This window comes from Salvelinus alpinus, chromosome 3, assembly GCF_045679555.1.
Source record: "Salvelinus alpinus chromosome 3, SLU_Salpinus.1, whole genome shotgun sequence".
In the NCBI taxonomy this organism is placed as follows: Eukaryota; Metazoa; Chordata; class Actinopteri; order Salmoniformes; family Salmonidae; genus Salvelinus; species Salvelinus alpinus.
Window position 1 is genome coordinate 82,381,348 of NC_092088.1, and position 23,502 is coordinate 82,404,849.

Sequence of the window (23,502 nt, forward strand, 5' to 3'; positions counted from 1 at the left end):
AATGCAGATGTAGAAGCACGGTGGCTAGGAAAAACTCCCTAGGAAGCCATTTATGTGAACAGTATCTGAACACTATCTGCTGTTGGTATACAGGGGGTTAGCAGTTGGTATATGGGGGTTAGCAGTAGCTATACAGGGGGTTAGCAGTAGCTATACAGGGGGTTAGCAGTAGGTATACAGGGGGTTTGCAGTAGGTATACAGGGGGTTAGCAGTTGGTAACAGGGGGTTAGCAGCAGCTATACAGGGGGTTAGATGTAGGTATACAGGGGGTTAGATGTAGGTATACAGGGGGTTATCTGTCGGTATACAGGGGGTTAACTATCGGTATACAGGGGTTAGCTGTAGGTATACAGGGGGTTATCTGTCGGTATACAGGGGGTTAGCTGTAGGTATACAGGGGGTTAGCTGTAGGTATACAGGGGGTTATCTGTTGGTATACAGGGGGTTAGCTATCGGTATACAGGGGGTTAGCTGTAGGTATACAGGGGGTTATCTGTCGGTATACAGGGGGTTAGCTATCGGTATACAGGGGGTTATCTGTCGGTATACAGGGGGTTAGCTATCGGTATACAGGGGGTTAGCTGTAGGTATACAGGGCGTTAGCTGTAGGTATACAGGGGGTTAGCTGTAGGTATATGGGGTTAGCATTATGTGTACAGTGGGTTAGCTGTAGGTATACAGGGGGTTAGCAGATATGAAGACGCTGTATGTATATGTGGGTTAGCATTAGGTGTACAGGGGGTTAGCTGTAGGTATACAGGTGATAGGTATACAGGGAGTTAGCAGTAGGTATTCAGGGAGTTAGCTGTAGGTATACAGGTGGTAGGTATACAGGGGGTTAGCAGTAGGTATACAGGGGGTTAGCTGTATGAACTAAGGGTATGAACTAGGGAATGACCTAGGGAATGAATTAGGGAATAAACTAGGGTATGAACTAAGGTATGAAATAGGGAAACCATATTTGGAGCAGACGAACAATGCTGTGCTTCACCAGTCTATGATTGCCTTCCCCACACTATTACCAAAAGGCAACAACGTAATTCTCTAAACTTTGTGAAAATAACATATTGTGGAGACATGTTCCATGGCACTAAGTCCATACATCCTATGAGTAACCGCCCAAGCCTTAACACAGCTGGCTGATTTGTTTAATGTTAATGTTGTCTAATTAATTTCAGAATTTAGCTAATGAAGCACTACGTTATCACAGGGAGAGACTGGGGAGATGACTGGAGTCCAACAGTGATGGAAGGAGGTGCAGTGTATCATCTTATGTCATCACATCATAAAGTGACATCACACCAGAACATGGCCACGCACTCACACACGCTCTCTCACACAAGGACACAACATGATTAACGAATTCATGGCCAACTTGGAGAACCCTTTTTCTTTGGCACACCATGGATGATCTTTCCATTGGCCACTGCAGGCTTCTCAGAGCTCATCTAATTCTTCAATCACACAAGTGTCATGAAGATACAGAGAGCACAGTGGCAGTGAGCCGACCTCTATGGGACAGAGACGAGAGAGATGGATGAATGGTCATAGAACTCAGTCAGAAACACAGCAAAGAGACAGAGTGGAGACAGGATCCCTCCCCTCACTATTAGTCATTTGATTCCTCCATGGTTGAGGCTGGCTGCAGCCTGGCTTCTATAGTAACACTAACCACTTGTATTGGGGGCTCCAACCGTTTGTCTGATAGGCATAGCCGACAATAGCTGTCTCTCGTATCTGCGTGGTCACGTTCGGAGGGGAGAGGGAGCTGTAGTCCTGAAGAGAGGGTTGTAATGACGTGGCTCTCTCTGGCCAAACGGCAGGACAGGACTCTGTGAGGAGAGACCATGGACAGCTGTGTGTGTGCCTAGGAACCCTTGTGAGAGGGAAAGGATTTAACACACTATCAGATCCTATTCCTCTCACACACATGCCACAGATCAACCAGGCAAACACACACACACACGGAGGGAGAATATGAAAAACACCACTCAAAAGTTAAACGATATATAACCCTGATTGGGAGACAACATGAAAAATGACAAAGCCACTAACGGGCTAAACAATAACACTGAAGTAGAAACTAAAGAGACAAGGCAATGGAGCCGATCTGCATGTATAGTCTTTGATCACCAGAAAGCACTGCCACTGTCGGTTAGTCTTGATGAAGCATCTCCGCAACACAACGCCAGTGTTAGATGCACTATGTACATGTGCAGGGGGAGGAACAGTAATCTGGTATTCTCCAAGGTTTTCTCAGGAGACCTATAGGCCTTTTTACAGTATTTCTCTATGTGTGCCACATAAACACAAACAGATTGGATAATGCAGAGGGGACTATGGGATTAATTTTGAAGTGTCTGATTAGTGTGGCACAGTGGCTCTGTCCTGGGGTAATTGTGTCTGGGCTCATCTCTCTGTGGCCCTCTGGCTTATTGCAGTCTGGCAGAGACCCTCCATCTACCCCCGCCCCTGCCCTAAGAGACTGTCAATCAACTCACTGGCAGGACCGTCTGGGTAACATGACACAATAATGGTATCCAGCAAGTGGGAATGACTTCAATTTGTCACAATAGTGGGTTTGAACAACAATTTACTTTGGCTTGACTTTGATCACTTTGGCTGATCGTTTTCATGTAATAATACATCAAAATAGAAATAAAAAGTGTTAATGTGTTATTAATTCAAACTGAGTCACACAAAGAAATGGTCCAACATAGTGAAGAGTAAATAATGATAACGTGAGAAATAACTGAATACTGTATAATGAATACTACATGGTCAACAGTCAGCCTTCTGTCATAGAGATGCTCCAGGAGTGGCTACACAGAAGGGTCAACAGTCAGTCTCTTAGGTCACAGGAGTCCACAGAATGGTCAACAGTCAGTCTCTTAGGTCACAGAATGGTCAACAGTCAGTCTCTTAGGTCACAGAAGGGTCAACAGTCAATCTCTTTGGTCATAGGAGTACACAGAAGGGTCAACAGTCAGTCTCATCGGTGATAGGAGTGCACAGAAGGGTCAACAGTCAGTCTCTTTGGTCATAGGAGTGCACAGAAGGGTCAACAGTCAGTCTCTTTGGTCATAGGAGTGCACAGAAGGGTCAACAGTCAGTCTCTTAGGTCATAGGAGTGCACAGAAGGGTCAACAGTCAGTCTCTTAGGTCACAGAATGGTCAACAGTCAGTCTCTTAGGTCACAGAAGGGTCAACAGTCAGTCTCCTAGGTCATAGGAGTGCACAGAAGGGTCAACAGTCAGTCTCTTTGGTCATAGGAGTGCACAGAAGGGGCAACAGTCAGTCTCTTTGGTCATAGGAGTGCACAGAAGGGGCAACAGTCAGTCTCTTTGGTCATAGGAGTACACAGAAGGGTCAACAGTCAGTCTCTTTGGTCATAGGAGTGCACAGAAGGGGCAACAGTCAGTCTCTTTGGTCATAGGAGTGCACAGAAGGGTCAACAGTCAGTCTCTTTGGTCATAGGAGTGCACAGAAGGGGCAACAGTCAGTCTCTTTGGTCATAAGAGTGCACAGAAGGGGCAACAGTCAGTCTCTTTGGTCATAGGAGTGCACAGAAGGGTCAACAGTCAGTCTCTTTGGTCATAGGAGTGCACAGAAGGGTCAACAGTCAGTCTCTTTGGTCATAGGAGTGCACAGAAGGGTCAACAGTCAGTCTCTTAGGTCATAGGAGTACACAGAAAGGTCAACAGTCAGTCTCTTAGGTCATAGGAGTGCACAGAAGGGTCAACAGTCAGTCTCTTAGGTCACATAAGGGTCAACAGTCAGTCTCTTAGGTCACAGAAGGGTCAACAGTCAGTCTCTTAGGTCATAGGAGTACACAGAAGGGTCAACAGTCAGTCTGTTAGGTCACAGAAGGGTCAACAGTCAGTCTCTTAGGTCACAGAAGGGTCAACAGTCAGTCTCTTAGGTCACAGAAGGGTCAACAGTCAGTCTCTTAGGTCATAGGAGTACACAGAAGGGTCAACAGTCAGTCTCTTAGGTCACAAAAGGGTCAACAGTCAGTCTGTTAGGTCACAGAAGGGTCAACAGTCAGTCTCTTAGGTCACAGAAGGGTCAACAGTCAGTCTCTTAGGTCTTAGGAGTACACAGAAGGGTCAACAGTCAGTCTGTTAGGTCACAGAAGGGTCAACAGTCAGTCTGTTAGGTCACAGAAGGGTCAACAGTCAGTCTCTTAGGTCACAGAAGGGTCAACAGTCAGTCTCTTAGGTCATAGGAGTACACAGAAGGGTCAACAGTCAGTCTGTTAGGTCACAGAAGGGTCAACAGTCAGTCTCTTAGGTCATAGGAGTACACAGAAGGGTCAACAGTCAGTCTCATAGGTCATAGGAGTACACAGAAAGGCTTGAACAGAGTGGCATTTTCCACTCGGACAGTCAGAACCCCCCCCTCTCTCAGGTCACTCATAGACACAATTTCACAATTGAAGTGCGCCTGCTCAAAGTCTGGGGAGAAGGGAGGTGGAGGTAGAGAGAAGGAGTGGAAGGAGGGAAGGAGGGAGGGTAAACAGTTGAATGAATTTTAATTATTTTTTTAAACATTTATTTAACTAGGCAAGTCAGTTAAGAACAAATTCTTATTTAAGACGACTACCTAACAAAAGGCAAAAGGCCTGCGGAAACGGGGATCAAAAATGTAAATAGATTAAATAAAAATATAGGACAAAACACACATCACGACAAGAGAGACAACACTACATAAAGAGAGACCTAAGGCAGCAATATATCATGACAGCAACACATGACAACACCGCATGGTAGCAACACAACATGACAACACGTTAGCAACAATTGGCAGCACCACAACATGGTAGCAGCACTAAACAGGGTACAAACTTTATTGGGCACAGACAACAGCACAAAGGACATGAAGGTAGAGAGAACAATACATCACGCAAAGCAGCCACAACTGTCAGTAAGAGTGTCCATGATTGATTCTTTGAATGACGAGATTGAGATATAACTGTCCAATTTGAGTGTTTGTTGCAGCTCGTTCAAGTCACTAGCTGCAGCGAACTGAAAAGACGAGCGACCCAGGGATGTGTGTGCTTTGGGGACCTTTAACAGAATGTGACTGGCAGAACGGGTGTTGTATTTGGAGGATATGGGTTGCAGTAGATATTTCAGATGGGGGGAGTTTTATAAATATAGTTTCATAAATAAGCATCAACCAGTGGGTCTTGCAACGGGTATACAGAGATGATCAGTTTACAGAGGAGTACAGATTGCAGTGATGTGTCCTATAAGGAGCATTGGTGGCAAATCTGATGGCCGAATGGTAAAGTACATATAGCCGCTCAAGAGCACCCTTACCAGCCGATCTATAAATTACATCTCCATAATCTAGCATGGGTAGGATGGTCAATTGAATCAGGGTTAGTTTGGCAGCTGTGATGAAAGAGGAGCAATGACGATAGAGGAAACCAAGTCTGCAGCTTTGATATGTGCTGAGAGAAGGACAGTGTACCATCTAGCCATACTCCCAAGTACTTGTATGAGGTGACTACCTCAAGCGGTAAACCCTCAGTGGTAGTAATAACACCTGTGAGGAGAGGAGTATTCTTCTTGCCAAACCACATTACCTTTGGTTTGGAGGTGTTCAGAACAAAGTTAAGGGCAGAGAAAGCTTGTTGGACACTAAGAAAGCTTTGTTGTAGAGCGTTTAAAACATATTCCTGGGAGCGGTCAGCTGAGTATAAGACTGTACCATCTGTATATAAATGGATGAGAGAGCTTCCTTCTGCTTGAGCTATGTTGTTGATGTAAATTGAGAAGAGCGTGGGGCCTAGGATCAAGCCTTGGGATACTCCCTTGTTGACAGGCAGTGGCTGAGACAGCAGATGTTCTGACTTTATACACTGCACTCTTTGAGAGAGGTAGTTAGCAAACCAGGCCAAAGACCCCTCAGAGACACCACTAGCACTTAGCCAGCCCACAAGAATGGAATGGTCTACCGTATCAAAAGCTTTGGCCAAGGCAATAAAAATAGCAGCACAACATTGCTTAGAATCAAGGGCAATGGTGACATCATTGAGGACCTTTAAGGTTGCAGTGACACATCCATAACCTGAGCAGAAACCAGATTGCATGTCAGAGAGAATACTATAGACATCAAGAAAGCCAGTCAGTTGATTACTGAAGTTTTTCTAACACTTTTGATAAACAGGGCAAAATAGATACAGGACTATAAGGATCAGCTTGATCTCCCCCTTTAAATAAAGGATGAACTGTGGCTGCCTTCCAAGCAATGGGAACCTCCCCAGAGAGGAGAGGCAGGTTTAAAAGGTCAGAGACAGGGGCAGCAACATTAAAGAAGGGTCTAAACCATCTGACCCAGATGTTTTTTTGGGGTCAAGTTTAAGGAGCTCCTTTAGCACCTTGGACTCAGTGACCGCCTGCAGAGAGAAACTTTGGAGTGGGACAGGGGAAATGAGGGAGGAGAATCGGGGCTAGTCATATTAGAAGGGGTGGGAGATGAGTAAATGTTGGACAGGCAAGGAGGCATGGCTGAGTCAAATAGGAATCCTGAAGTGGTTCCTCACTTCACACCTCCGTGATAATTGAAGTTGAATTTCTGGTCTGTCTCAGTTCCAGGTTGGATGGTGTCCTCAGGTTTCTGCTGTTTGTTTGCCAGAGCACCCTCTGTATAGCTTGGGAAAAGGAATACTTGGTAGGAGTAATCCTCCCAGGTCATTTCATCTAAAATTAGGTTGTAGGTTTGGAGTTTTGAGCTGGAGTGAAGGTTTTGCTGTGGAGGGTAGCATCCTGTATATGTCCCTGCTGAAAATCCAAGTTTATCTAACTACCAAATCTATCATTCTGTAAAAAACGTTAAAAATGTGAGAGCTCACATGCAGCTGCGTCTCTCTCCTACCATGCACTAAAGAATGAAGACCAGATATCATATCCCTAAGCAGAACACCAAATATATTTTTCTATATACTTCCACATTACTTGAAGTCTTTACTTGTATAAAAAAAAAAAAGGGAGATTTCTCTCTTTTTATGGAGAATTAACATAAACACAGGCTCACAGTCCAGGAAACAGTCATGTACAAGTATGCTCCTCTAGTACTCAAAACACATGCTATCTGTGGACACAGCTGAGTATTCACCAAGACACATCACAGCACAAGCTGAGCACCTCAACCTGCTGCTGAACCCATGACCTCCAGGCGCTGACTCCCAGCTCCCTACTCACCACCTTACACACCCCTCTCTCATTTAAATAAGATTGACAGCATCCCATGACTCTGATCTGAACTCACTGCACCAGTGCCGCTACCAGCATGCCCTTTAGATCCAGAACACAACCTCTTTCGATCCAGAACACAACCTCTTTAGATCCAGAACACGACCTCTTTAGACCCAAACACGACCTCTTTAGATCCAGAACAAGACCATTTAGATCCAGAACACGACCTCTTTAGATCCAGAACAAGACCATTTAGATCCAGAACACGACCTCTTTAGATCCAGAACAAGACCATTTAGATCCAGAACACGACCTCTTTAGACCCAGAACACGACCTCTTTAGATCCAGAACACGACCTCTTTAGATCCAGAACACGACCTCTTTAGATCCAGAACACGACCTCTTTAGATCCAGAACTCGACCTCTTTAGATCCAGAACACGACCCCTTTAGATCCAGAACACGACCTCTTTAGACCCAGAACACGACCTCTTTAGATCCAGAACACGACCCTTTAGATCCAGAACACGACCTCTTTAGATCCAGAACACGACCTTTTTAGATCCAGAACACAACCCTTTAGATCCAGAACACGACCTCTTTAGATCCAGAACACGACCTCTTTAGATCCAGAACACGACCTCTTTAGATCCAGAACACGACCCCTTTAGATCCAAAACACGACCCTTTGGATCCAGAACACGACCTCTTTAGATCCAGAACACGACCTCTTTAGATCCAGAACACAACCCTTTAGATCCAGAACACAACCCTTTAGATCCAGAACACGACCTCTTTAGATCCAGAACACGACCTCTTTAGATCCAGAACACAACCCTTTAGATCCAGAACACGACCTCTTTAGATCCAGAACATGACCTCTTTAGATCCAGAACACAACCCTTTAGATCCAGAACACGACCTCTTTAGATCCAGAACACGACCTCTTTAGATCCAGAACACGACCACTTTAGATCCAGAACACTACCCTTTAGATCCAGAACACGACCTCTTTAGATCCAGAACACGACCTCTTTAGATCCAGAACACGACCTCTTTAGATCCAGAACACGACCCTTTAGATCCAGAACAAGAACCTTTAGATCCAGAACACGACCTCTTTAGATCCAGAACACGACCTCTTTAGATCCAGAACACGACCCTTTAGATCCAGAACACGACCTCTTTAGATCCAGAACACGACCCTTTAGATCCAGAACACGACCTCTTTAGATCCAGAACACGACCTCTTTAGATCCAGAACACAACCCTTTAGATCCAGAACACAACCCTTTAGATCCAGAACACGACCTCTTTAGATCCAGAACACGACCTCTTTAGATCCAGAACACAACCCTTTAGATCCAGAACACGACCTCTTTAGATCCAGAACATGACCTCTTTAGATCCAGAACACGACCCTTTAGATCCAGAACACGACCTCTTTAGATCCAGAACTCGACCTCTTTAGATCCAGAACACGACCACTTTAGATCCAGAACACAACCCTTTAGATCCAGAACACGACCTCTTTAGATCCAGAACACGACCTCTTTAGATCCAGAACACGACCTCTTTAGATCCAGAACACGACCCTTTAGATCCAGAACAAGAACCTTTAGATCCAGAACACGACCTCTTTAGATCCAGAACACAACCCTTTAGATCCAGAACACGACCTCTTTAGATCCAGAACACGACCTCTTTAGATCCAGAACACGACCTCTTTAGATCCAGAACACGACCTCTTTAGATCCAGAACACGACCCTTTAGATCCAGAACACGACCTCTCTAGATCCAGAACACGACCTCTTTAGATCCAGAACACAACCCTTTAGATCCAGAACACAACCCTTTAGATCCAGAACACGACCTCTTTAGATCCAGAACACGACCTCTTTAGATCCAGAACACAACCCTTTAGATCCAGAACACGACCTCTTTAGATCCAGAACATGACCTCTTTATATCCAGAACACAACCCTTTAGATCCAGAACACGACCTCTTTAGATCCAGAACACGACCTCTTTAGATCCAGAACACAACCCTTTAGATCCAGAACACGACCTCTTTAGATCCAGAACACGACCTCTTTAGATCCAGAACACGACCTCTTTAGATCCAGAACACGACCCTTTAGATCCAGAACAAGAACCTTTAGATCCAGAACACGACCTCTTTAGATCCAGAACACAACCCTTTAGATCCAGAACACAACCTCTTTAGATCCAGAACACGACCTCTTTAGATCCAGAACACGACCTCTTTAGATCCAGAACACGACCTCTTTAGATCCAGAACACGACCCTTTAGATCCAGAACAAGAACCTTTAGATCCAGAACACAACCTCTTTAGATCCAGAACACAACCCTTTAGATCCAGAACACAACCTCTTTAGATCCAGAACACAACCCTTTAGATCCAGAACACAACCTCTTTAGATCCAGAACACGACCTCTTTAGATCCAGAACACGACCTCTTTAGATCCAGAACACGACCTCTTTAGATCCAGAACACAACCCTTTAGATCCAGAACACAACCTCTTTAGATCCAGAACACAACCCTTTAGATCCAGAACACGACCTCTTTAGATCCAGAACACAACCCTTTAGATCCAGAACACGACCTCTTTAGATCCAGAACATGACCTCTTTATATCCAGAACACAACCCTTTAGATCCAGAACACGACCTCTTTAGATCCAGAACACGACCTCTTTAGATCCAGAACACAACCCTTTAGATCCAGAACACGACCTCTTTAGATCCAGAACACGACCTCTTTAGATCCAGAACACGACCTCTTTAGATCCAGAACACGACCTCTTTAGATCCAGAACACGACCCTTTAGATCCAGAACACAGAACCTTTAGATCCAGAACACAACCTCTTTAGATCCAGAACACAACCCTTTAGATCCAGAACACAACCTCTTTAGATCCAGAACACGACCTCTTTAGATCCAGAACACGACCTCTTTAGATCCAGAACACGACCTCTTTAGATCCAGAACACGACCCTTTAGATCCAGAACAAGAACCTTTAGATCCAGAACACAACCTCTTTAGATCCAGAACACAACCCTTTAGATCCATAACACAACCTCTTTAGATCCAGAACACAACCCTTTAGATCCAGAACACAACCTCTTTAGATCCAGAACACGACCTCTTTAGATCCAGAACACGACCTCTTTAGATCCAGAACACGACCTCTTTAGATCCAGAACACAACCCTTTAGATCCAGAACACAACCTCTTTAGATCCAGAACACAACCCTTTAGATCCAGAACACAACCTCTTTAGATCCAGAACACGACCTCTTTAGATCCAGAACACAACCCTTTAGATCCAGAACACAACCTCTTTAGATCCAGAACACGACCTCTTTAGATCCAGAACACAACCTCTTTAGATCCAGAACACAACCCTTTAGATCCAGAACACAACCTCTTTAGATCCAGAACACAACCCTTTAGATCCAGAACACAACCTCTTTAGATCCAGAACACAACCCTTTAGATCCAGAACACGACCTCTTTAGATCCAGAACACGACCTCTTTAGATCCAGAACACGACCTCTTTAGATCCAGAACACGACCCTTTAGATCCAGAACAAGAACCTTTAGATCCAGAACACGACCTCTTTAGATCCAGAACACAACCCTTTAGATCCAGAACACAACCTCTTTAGATCCAGAACACAACCCTTTAGATCCAGAACACAACCTCTTTAGATCCAGAACACAACCCTTTATTTCCAGAACACAACCTCTATAGATCCAGAACACGACCTCTTTAGATCCAGAACAAGACCCTTTAGATCCAGAACACGACCCTTTCGATCCAGAACACGACCTCTTTAGATCCAGAACACGACCCTTTAGATCCAGAACACGACCTCTTTAGATCCAGAACACAACCCTTTAGATCCAGAACAAGACCTTTTAGATCCAGAACCCGGCCTTTTTAGGTCCAGAACTCGTCCCTTTAGATCCAGAACAAGACAATGGAAGATCTGTTCGGGATTTAAGTCAACACTTGAGGCCTCAGATCACTCCAGTTGGTCATCAACTGGTCGATCACGATCAACTGGTTGATCTCCAAGGCATTCATAGTCGATCACCTAACATTTCTGTAAAACAAAAAACTATGATAAAACCTTTCGTTCCATTTTTTTTAAATTGGTTTGCGGTTGGTGCACTTGATTCAGCAGCCCTAGTGCCGGGAAGGCAAAGTGTTCCCATTTTTAACCATTTCATGTGTCTGAAGGTAGAACTCTGCCTACCCGGCAGACCCAGGGAGCAAATCAAGAGCACTTATAGGCCTACCACTGGCCAATCAGATACTGTAGCTGAAATCACTGTGTCTGCACAGTTTCCTTGCTCCATAGACTGTAAAAAGAAGCTTTGAACACACAAGAAAGTTGACAATGTAAGATTTCAAAACGTTTTAAAGCATGCCTAGAGAGAGACTCAATGAATACAGCATAAGAGCTGCTGTTCTTATGAGTAAGTTCATGTTTAAGTTGTTATTCTTGTTCAACACTTTTTTATAATAAAATGCTCTGTTCTCCCTCCACTCACGCTACAACCAGCACTGCAGCTGCGATGAATGAGTATAGAAAAGTGTTTTGATAAGCTTGCGCTGTTTTTATGAGCGGCTTGTGTCATTTTTTTTTATATCAAGGAATATTTCACTTTCTCTGGTCACAGAAGTAACAACATGAATTGGTGCATGAGGCAGAAATAATGCAGTGAGTTTCGCCATCAGCTGGAAGACTGTGTCCCCTTTTCTCAGCAGAGGGAGGGAGAGAGGAGGGATGGTGAGTCAGGTGAGAGGCAGCCTCACTGCTGCTCCCTCTCTCCCCTCAGACTGACCATCAGGTACAGGCCATCAGTCCAGTAAAACAATGGAAATCATACTGCTCACTCAGCTGTGCATCACAAGTAATACAACAAATGATCTATTAACAGTGTGATCATATACCTAACATGTTGAAATATAATTAAATGGTCAGGGAAATTCAAGCACAGCCAATATGCAGTTATGATGTATGAGCCTATAGCGAACTGCATATACCTCATTGCTACAGAAGTGTTTTTAATAGGTTAATGTTGCATAGGCTTACATGATAATATTGACTTAGAAAAGGTTGGTGACAACTGCTCTACTTCAGACTTGTCAGCACTGACCAGCCAGTGTACAAGCCCTATGAATTGAGGCTAACTGATACACTTAGGACAGTCAGACAGGGTGCCAGTGGCCTGGGGTGGGATTCTGGTGTCTCTCCCCTCATATCACATTCTCGCTCTCTTTTGTCTCCCTCCCATCGATACTGTATAATCTACTGCAGAGATATCCTGCAAAGTTCTGTCATACTTTCCAGGTCTGTGCCCAAACAGTTCAAGCTTCTAATTAAAAAGATTAATCTCTCCAGAAATAAGTCTCTCACTGTTACCGCCTGTTATAGACCCCGCTCAGCTCCCAGCTGTGCCCTGGACACCATATGTGAATTAATTGCCCCCCATCTATCTTCAAAGTTTGTTCTGTTAGGTGACCTAAACTGGGATATGCTTAACACCCCGGCAGTCCTACAATCTAAGCTAGATGCCCTCAATCTCCCACAATTTATCAAGGAACCCATCAGGTACAACCCTAAATCCGTAAACATGGGCACCCTCATGGATATTATCCTGACCAACTTGCCCTCCGAATACACCTCCGCTGTTTTCAATCAGGATCTCAGCGATCACTGCCTCATTGCCTGCATCTGCTATGGGTCCGTGGTCTAACGACCACACCTCATCACTGTCAAACGCTCCCTAAAACACTTCTGCGAGCAGGCCTTTCTAATCGACCTGGCCCGGGTATCCTGGAAGGATTTTGACCTCATCCCATCAGTCAAAGATGCCTGGTCGTTCTTTAAGAGTAATTTCCTCACCATCTTAAATAAGCACGTTTCAAAAAATGTAGAACTAAGAACAGATATAGCCCTTGGTTCACTCCAGACCTGACAGCATTCGAACAGCACAAAAACATCATGTGGCGGACTGCACTAGCATCGAATTGTCCCCGTGATATGCAACTTTTCAGGGAAGTCAGGAACCAATACACGGAGTCAGTCAGGAAAGCAAAGGCTAGCTTTTTCAAACAGAAATCTTCATCCTGTAGCTCAAACTCCCAAAAATTTTGGGACACTGTAAATTCCATGGAGAATAAGAGCACCTCCTCCCAGCTGCCCACTGAACTGAGGCGAGGTAATACTGTCACCACCGATAAATCGACGATAATCGAGAATTTCAATACGCATTTCTCTACGGCTGGCCATGCTTTCCTCCTGGCTACCCCAACCCCGGCCTACAGCTCTGTACCCCCCACAGCTACTTGCCTAAGCCTCCCCAGCTTCTCCTTCACCCAAATCCAGATAGCAGATGTTCTGAAAGAGCTGCAAAACCTGAACCCGTACAAATCAGCTGGGCTAGACAACCTGGACCCTCTCTTTCTAAAATTATCCGCCACCATTGTTGCAACCCTTATTACCAGTTTGTTCAACCTCTCTTTCGTATCGTCCGAGATCCCTAAAGATTGGAAAGCTGTCGCATTCATCCCCCTCTTCAAAGGGGTGACAGTCTTGACCCAAACTGTTATAGACCTATATCCATCCTGCCCTGCCTTTTTAAAGTCTTCGAAAACCAAATTAATAAACAGATCACCGACCATTTCGAATCCCACCGTACCTTCTCCGCTGTGCAATCCGGTTTCCGAGCTGGTCACGAGTGCACCTCAGCCTCGCTCAAGGTACTAAACGATATCATAACCGCCATCGATAAAAGGCAGTACTGTGCAGCCGTCTTCATCGACCTGGCCAAGGCTTTCGACTCTGTCAATCACCGTATTCTTATCGGCAGATTCAACAGCCTTGGTTTCTCAAATGACTGCCTCGCCTGGTTCACCAACTACTTCTCAGACAGAGTTCAGTGTGTCAAATCTGAGGGCCTGTTATCCGGACCTCTGGCAGTCTCTATGGGGGTACCACAGGGTTCAATTCTCGTACCGACTATTTTCTCTGTATATATCAACGATGTCGCTCCTTCTGTGTCCTCCAACTGCTCTTAAACGCTAGTAAAACCAAATGCATGCTTTTCAACCATTCGCTGCCCGCACCTACCCGCCCGACTAGCATCACTACTCTGGACAGTTCTGACTTAGAAAACGTGGACAACTACAAATACCTAGGTGTCTGGCTAGACTGTAAACTCTCCTTCCAGACTCATATTAAACATCTCCAATCCAAAATTAAATCTAGAATCAGCTTCCTATTTCGCAACAAAACCTCCTTCACTCACGCTGCCAAACATACCTCGTAAAACTGACCATCCTACCCATCCTCAACTTCGGCGATGTCATTTACAAAATAGCTTCCAATACTCTACTCAGCAAACTGGATGCAGTCTATCACAGTGCCATCCGTTTTGTCACCAAAGCCCCATATACCACCCACCACTGCGACCTGTATGCTCTAGTTGGCTGGCCCTCGCTACATATTCGTCGCCAGACACACTGGCTCCAGGTCATCTATAAGTCTATGCTAGGTAAAGCTCCGCCTCATCTCAGCTCACTGGTCACGATAACAACGCCCACCCGTAGAACGCGCTCTAGCAGGTATATCTCAATGGTCATCCCCAAAGCCAACATCTCCTTAGGCCGCCTTTCCTTCCAGTTCTCTGCTGCCAATGACTGGAACAAATTACAAAGCTGGAGACTTATATTTCCCTCACTAACTTTAAACATCAGCTATCTGAGCAGCTAACCGATCGCTGCAGCTGTACATAGCCCATCTGTAATAGCCCACCCAATCTACCTACCTCATCCCCATATTGTTTTATTTACTTTTCTGCTCTTTTGTACACCAGTATTTCTATTTGCACATCATCATCTGCTCATCTATCACTCCAGTGTTAATTTGCTAAACTGTAATTACTTCGCTACTATGGCCTATTTATTGCCTTACCTCCTCACGCCATTTGCACACACTGTAAATATACTTTATGTTTTTTCTATTGTGTTATTGACTGTACGCTTGTTTATTCCATGTGTAACTCTGTGTTGTTGTTTGTGTCGCACTGCTTTGCTTTATCTTGGCCAGGTCGCAGTTGTAAATGAGAACTTGTTCTCAACTAGCTTACCTGGTTAAATAAATGTGAAATAAAAAACGTTTCAAAAACTGTAGATCCAACCCCCTCCCCAGTTCCCCAAATGCCCAGCCTTACACTCTCTGTGTGTGTGTGTGTGTGTGTGTGTGTGTGTGTGTGTGTGTGTGTGTGTGTGTGTGTGTGTGTGTGTGTGTGTGTGTGTGTGTGTGTGTGTGTGTGTGTGTGTATGTATGTATGTATGTATGTATGTATGTATGTACTGTATATATATATATATATATATATATCATCATCCCCTGCCCCATCCTTTGACCTAAGAGGTATCAGATGCTCAACATGCTCTGCTCACACCTACTGTAATGGTCCTGGACTAAACCACATGAAAACACCACTAGACACTATGGAACACAAAGCTTTTACTATCTCATCCTGGAAAATACAAGATCTGAGGTCATCTGCCTTTGGCCTAAAGAGCAGGAACCCAGACTTCATCAAAGAAATTGGAAATACAGACATTGTCATCCTACAAGAAACATGGTATAGAGGAAACGGACCCACTGGTTGCCCTCTAGGTTACGCAGAGCTTGTAGTTGCATCCACCAAACTACAATGTGTGAAACAGGGAAGAGACTCAGGGGGTATGCTAATTTTGAATAGAGCAGGCCTAACACACTCTATTAAATTAGTCAAAACAGGAAAATCTTACATCTGGCTAGAAATTAATAAGGAAATGATCTCAGAGAAATATGTCCTCATGTGTGCTACGTATATTTCCCAATAGAATCCCCATACTTTAAAGATTACAATTTCTGCATCCTAGAAGGGGAGGTCCAAGAGGCTTCTAAACAGCTTCTACCCCCAAGCCATAAGACTACTGAACATCTAATCAAATGTCTACCCAGACTATTTGCATTGCCCTCCCCCCTCTTTTACGCTGCTCCTACTCTCTGTTATTATCTATGCATAAGTCACGTTAATAACTCCACCTACAACTATATATTTCCTCAATTACCTTACTAACCAGTGCCCCTGCACATTGACTCTGTACCGGTACCCCATGTATATAGCCTCGCTATTGTTATTTTACTGCTGCTCTTGAATTATTTGTTACTTTTATTTCTTATTTTCCATTAGGTATTTTTCTTAAATTGCATTGTTGGTTAAGGGCTTGTAAGCATTTCACTGAAAGGTCTACATCTGTTGTATTCGGCGCATGTGACAAGTACAATTTGATTTGAGATAAATCATTTCCAGGCCCAGGGACACGTACTAGTCTGAGGCGAACTAAAAGCCAGATCTGGACAAGAACCTGACACTCTCAGCATGCAGCGGGACAAACATCTACCTGGAGGTGACAGTATTCCCTCAACAAATATTTTACCTTCCTAGACACAACTATGACAACATAACTCTCTCAGAGCGTTCACTGTCAGTCCACTTGAACAAAGAAATACTCAATCATGAGGCATCAAAGCCAAAGAAACTGAATAATATTAAGAAATGCTACAGATGAAAGGAAAGTAGTGTGGAAACCTACCAAAAAACATTTATGCATCAACAAATTCAATCCCTTTTAGACAACTTCCTGGACAACACCTTTCACAGTAATAGTGAAGGTGTAAACTTGGCAGTTGAAAACCTAAACAGTATATCAGCTTCAGTATCAAATCTAAAAATGTCAAACAGAAAACCGAAGACAATGAACAACAATGACAAATGGTTTGATGAAGAATGCAAAAACCTAAGAAAGAAATTGAGAAACCTATCCAACCAAAAACATAGAGACTCAGAACACCTGAGCCTACTCCTTCACTATGGTAAATCACTAAAACAATACAGAAATACACTACGGAAACAGAAGGAACAACACGTCAGAAATCAGCTCAATGTAATTGAAGAATCCATAGAATCTAACAGCCTCAGCTCTGGCATCTTCCGCAATATTTGAAACCAAGGACTGATAACCCCAACCCCAAATTTGACCCCAATAACTACCATGGGATATGCGTCAACAGCACCCTTGGGAAAGTCCTCTGCATTATCATTAACAGCAGACTCGTACATTTCCTCAGTGAAAATAATGTACTGATCAAATGTCAAATTGGCTTTTTATCAAATTACCTTATGACAGACCACATATTCACCCTGCACACATTAATTGACAAACAAACAAACCAAAATGAAGGCAAAGTCTTTTCATGCTTTGCTGACTTCAAAAAAGCTTTCGACTCAATTTGGCATGAGGGTCTGCTATACAAATTGATGGAAAGTGGTGTTGGGGGAAAAACATTCGACATTATAAAATCCATGTACACAAACAACAAGTGTGCAGTTAAAATTTGCACAGATTCTGTCAGACCTGGTCCCTGACAGCAAATCTCAGTAAGACTAAAAATAATGGTGTTCAAAAAAGGTCCAGCTGCAGGACCACAAATAAAATTCCATATAGAGCACAAAAAAACTATATATTCTTTGGCCTAAACATCAGCGCCACAGGTAACTTCCACAAAGCTGTGAACGATCTGAGAGACAAGGCAAGAAGGGCCTTCTATGCCATCAAAAGGAACATAACACTTGACATCCCAATTATTATTGTTTAATTCACTTTTGTTTATCCATTTCACTTGCTTTGGCAATGTTAAAATATGTTTACCATGCCAATAAAGCTGTGGTCTTACCTTGGTGGATGTCAAATCCAGGAGGCTGGGTGAGTCTGTCTATGACGAGCTGCAGTGTTTCTGGGTTGGTGTTGAGGGTTTCAGCCAGGGCCTCCAAACATTGATGTTTCACACTGGCTTCCACACACTGTCTGAGCTCTGACCGGCCCATCTGGTCCACACTACCCCCTACCAGGTACGGGAAATGGGGAGGAGAGACAGGGGAGTCAGACACAGCACCAGGGACAGACTGGTGCATCAGCTAAAAACAAACAACACAGAGACACACAAGAGACAGACCTTAGTTGTCACGCCCTGACCGTAGATTGCTTTCCTATTTGGCCCTGTCCGGGGGTTTCTTCGGACCTGAGCCCTAGGACCATACGTCGGGACTACCGGCCGTGGTGACTCCTTGCTGTCCCCAGTCCGCCTGGCCTTGCTGCTATTCCAGTTTCAACTGTTCTGCCTGCGGTCATGGAACCCCTACCTGTCCCAGACCTGCTGTTTTCAACTCTTAATGATCGGCTATGAAAAGCCAACTGAGATTTATTCCTGATTATTATTTGACCATGCTTGTCATTTATGGAAATTTTGAAAATCTTGGCTCTCTCTAATTTTCTCCTTCTCTCTTTCTTTCTCTCGGAGGACCTGGGCCCTAGGACCATGCGTCGGGACTGCCGCCCGTGGTGACTCCTTGCTGTCCCCAGTCCGCCTGGCCTTGCTGCTATTCCAGTTTCAGCTGTTCTGCCTGCGGTTATGGAACCGCCACCTGTCCCAGACCTGTTGTTTTTCAACTCTTGATGATCGGCTATGAAAAGCCAACTGAAAATTATTCATGATTATTATTTGACCATGCTTGTCACTTATGAACATTTTTGAACATCTTGGCATAGTTCTGTTATAATCTCCACCCGGCACAGCCAGAAGAGGACTGGCCACCCCTCATAGCCTGGTTCCTCTCTAGGTTTCTTCCTAGGTTTTGGCCTTTCTAGGGAGTTTTTCCTAGCCACCGTGCTTCTACACCTGCATTACTAGCTGTTTGGGGTTTTAGGCTGGGTGTCTGTACAGCACTTCGAGATATTAGCTGATGTACGAAGGGCTATATAAAATAAAATTGATTGATTGATTGATTTGTATGTTTCTATTTTTTGTTTGGTCAGGGTGTGATGTGGGTGGGCATTCTATGTTTGTATGTCTAGGTTTTGTATTTCTATGTTTTGGCCGGGTATGGTTCTTAATCAGGGACAGCTGTCTTTCGTTGTCTCTGATTGAGAACCATACTTAGGTAGCCTGTTTTCCCACTGTTAGTTGTGGGTGGTTATTTTCTGTTTAGTGTTGTTTGCACCTTGCAGAACTGTTTCGGCTATTCTTTTTGTTATTTTGTATTCAGTGTTCAGGCAGTTAAGAGAATAAATATGTACACGTACCCCGCTGCATTTTGGTCTGACAATTCCTCTTCTTCTTCCGATGAATGTCGTGACATTAGTACTGATCTGCTGCTCTGTCTGCCTGCCTAGCTGAGGAGCTGGAGTTATGTAGGGAGACTGGCAGACCCCACAAAAATGCTAATATAGGTATCATTACTTGCATGGGATTTGTGCCACAAAAGCTAAAACATAATTTGGAAACAGTGCAAGCGAAAGTAAACCAAACTAAACCAAAGCTGTCAAACCTTGTCCATAGACTGCTTACAGGCTAAGGAAACCAATATTACATTTTGTCATTTGGGTGAACTATTCCTTTAACCGAACTCCATCCATCCTCTCTCCGGCTCTCTCTGTCCTTGCAGGCCAGCCCACACACAGGTGGGGTAGGATGTCTTAATTCATGTTTTTTCATGGTCCTTGGTCGACTGACAGAGGCCTCAGGGTGAATGGGAGGAGGAGAGGGGGGAGAGTGAGAGAGGGGGGTTGAGGTGTGAGAATAATTATGCCCTAAATCTCTGGTTTCAGAGTATCAGCTCACACTCTCCCTGTTCATAAGTGCACACTGCGGGATCGTCACCTCTCACCTCTCCATAAATCACCTCTGTCTACAGGGGCCGATAAACACCATTGCTACCGAGACCTGGGAGCCCGCCCCTGCTCAACCTGGACTGGAGCACTCAGCCACCAGTCATCTGATTGGTTAGGCCTCAATTCACCAGCAAGTAGGATGGAGGCCCATCCTACTTTCTGAACAGTGACTCATCACTCGATGAATGAGCAGCCATTTATATCTGACCATCACATAACATAATAGAAACCATCAGACACAATCAGAATGACTCTAGTACTATAAAGTATGTGTCAAGTAAATGACTAACAGGTACACATCCTGTGAATCTAGAATCTCAATTATTTTTAAATCGCTCACACCGTGTATTGTAGATAGAGAGCAGACAGCCAACAGACAGCAAGCCCAAAGGGATGGGGTCAGGCTGGCTGAGGTGCCTGTAGAAATGCAAGGGTCTGAAGGTTCTATAGGGGGGTTGTGGAGGGGGGGGGGGGGGTCGCAGCAGGAATCCAGGCCACAGCTGAGGGCAGGAGGACCTGCTGGGCTGCTATCACTGGTGATGGATGTCCGTCTGTCTGTTGCCGTAGCACCCTGACGCCAGCCACTCAGCCACTGCAGCAGCTGCTGTCCTCCCTGTGACTGACAGAGCAGGTGGGCCTAGACCACACCCACTTCCTGTAGCTGCCCCAGAGGACAACTGCTGCTGCTGGACACGCACAATTATACTGTACACACAGAATACACTCTGTACACACACTCTGTACACACAGAATACACTCTGTACACACAGAATACACTCTGTACACACAGAATACACTCTGTACACACAGAATACACTCTGTACACACAGAATACACTCTGTACACACAGAATACACTCTGTACACACAGAATACACTCTTTCCACACAGAATACACTTGTAATACACACACATTCATACTGTACACACAGAATACACTTGTAATACACACACATTCATACTGTACACACAGAATACACCCTTAGTAATACACACACAGACACATGCTTGCACACACTTACACACACTTCACAGACTGACACACACAAACAAACACACACACACACACACACACACACACACACACACACACACACACACACACACACACACACACACACACACACACACACACACACACACACACACACACACACACACACACACACACACACACACACACACACACACACACACACACACACACACACACACGCGTCTGGTTGTAAAGTGCCGTTGACAGTAGAAACTTTGGAGATGTAACTAGACTGGTTGTGTACAAACTGTCTCTGCCAGCCCCCCTCACCTCTTGACCCTCGCTCTCAGGCCCCCAGCATGTCTCTCCACTGAAATGGTCTCCTTACACTGTGACCCTGGCTAGAGCACTCCTCAACTATCCAGACCCTCCACTGGCCCTAAGATCTAACCCTCTGCTAGGATCCTCTGACACTGAGAAAGCCAGACACAGGAATAGAATACTTCCTAATACATACTGAACTCACACAGTCAGTCAGTCACTAACCATAAGACAGTAACCATCAGTCAGTCAGTCATTAACCATAAGACAGTAACCATCAGTCAGTCAGTAACCATCAGTCAGTCAGTCAGTCAGTCATTAACCATAAGACAGTAACATCAGTCAGTCAGTCAGTAACCATCAGTCAGTCAGTCAGTCAGTAACCATCAGTCAGTCAGCCATTAACCATAAGACAGTAACCATCAGTCAGTCAGTCAGTCAGTAACCATCAGTCAGTCAGTCAGTAACCATCAGTCAGTCAGTCAGTCAGTAACCATCAGTCAGTCAGTCAGTAACCATCAGTCAGTCAGTCAGTCAGTCAGTAACCAGCAGTCAGTCAGTCAGTAACCATAAGACAGTAACCATCAGTCAGTCAATCAGTAACCATAAGACAGTAACCATCAGTCAGTCAGTCAGTCAGTAACCAGCAGTCAGTCAGTCAGTAACCATAAGACAGTAACCATCAGTCAGTCAGTCAGTAACCATAAAACAGTAACCATCAGTCAGTCAGTCAGTAACCAGCAGTCAGTCAGTCAGTAACCATCAGTCAGTCAGTCAGTAACCATCAGTCAGTCAGTCAGTCAGTAACCATCAGTCAGTCAGTCAGTCAGTAACCAGCAGTCAGTCAGTCAGTAATCATCAGTCAGTCAGTCGGTAACCATCAGTCAGTCAGTAACTATCAGTCAGTCAGTAACTATCAGTCAGACAGTAACCATCAGTCAGTCAGACAGTAACCATAAGACAGTAACTATCAGTCAGTCAGTAACCATCAGTCAGACAGTCAGTAACCATCAGTCAGTCAGTCAGTAACCATAAGCCAGTAACCATCAGTCAGTCAGTCAGTAACCATCAGTCAGACAGTCAGTAACCATCCGTCAGTCAGTCAGTAACCATCAGTCAGTCAGTCAGTAACCATAAGACAATAACCATCAGTCAGTCAGTCAGTAACCATCAGTCAGTCAGTCAGTAACCATAAGACAGTAACCATCAGTCAGTCAGTCAGTCAGTCAGTCAGTCAGTATCCAACAGTCAGTCAGTCAGTCAGTAACCATAAGACAGTAACCATCAGTCCATCAGTCAGTATCCAACAGTCAGTCAGTCAGTAACCATAAGACAGTAACCATCAGTCAGTCAGTAAGCATCAGTCAGTCAGTAACCATCACACTCAGCTTTACCAAGGTAAAGCAAAAACAGAAAAAGCAAACAGAGTGAAGCAGTAAGAGACTGGGCTCCATGTTGGCTCTTCTAGCTGGCTGGTGACTTCCAGATTGGCTCAGTTAGTCACGTGGCAGGCAGCCAGCCAGCCAGGCAGGCAGCTCACATCATTCCAGATCACTTTACCTCTCCAGCCACACAAAGAGTGGGCTCTGTGTAGCCCGATCAATACAACTATGGTCGAGAAAAACACAACATACTGAATCAAATCATACACACACACACAAAATCATGGACATTAGCGCACAGACAAATTATAAAAAGCCACACATACAAACACACTCCTAAAAATCATTATCACCACCACATCATCACCACCTCACATCATCGTCCTCAGCCATAATGCAACAGTATCAGCCCCAAACCCATTAAAGGCTACCACACCTCCGCTAGGATCAAATGTGAGATTGATTTAAGCCGCCGTCCTCCTAATATCATACACTGTACCAGGATCTGTGATACGTGTTAAAGGCTTTTTAATATCATACACTGTACCAGGATCTGTGATACGTAGTCAAAGGCTAGCCTAGTGGTCATAGATTGTACCAGGGCCAGTGATACGTGTTAAAGGCTTGCTGGATATGAATACCCTGTAGCTAGGATCGGTGATACGTGTTAAAGTCCTTCTGCCCCCGATACAAGGCTACAAGGCATCTGTCCTTCGTGTCCCCGAACAAGGCTTTACAATGGCATACACTGTACCTGGATCTGCCCCCGATACAAGGCACAAGG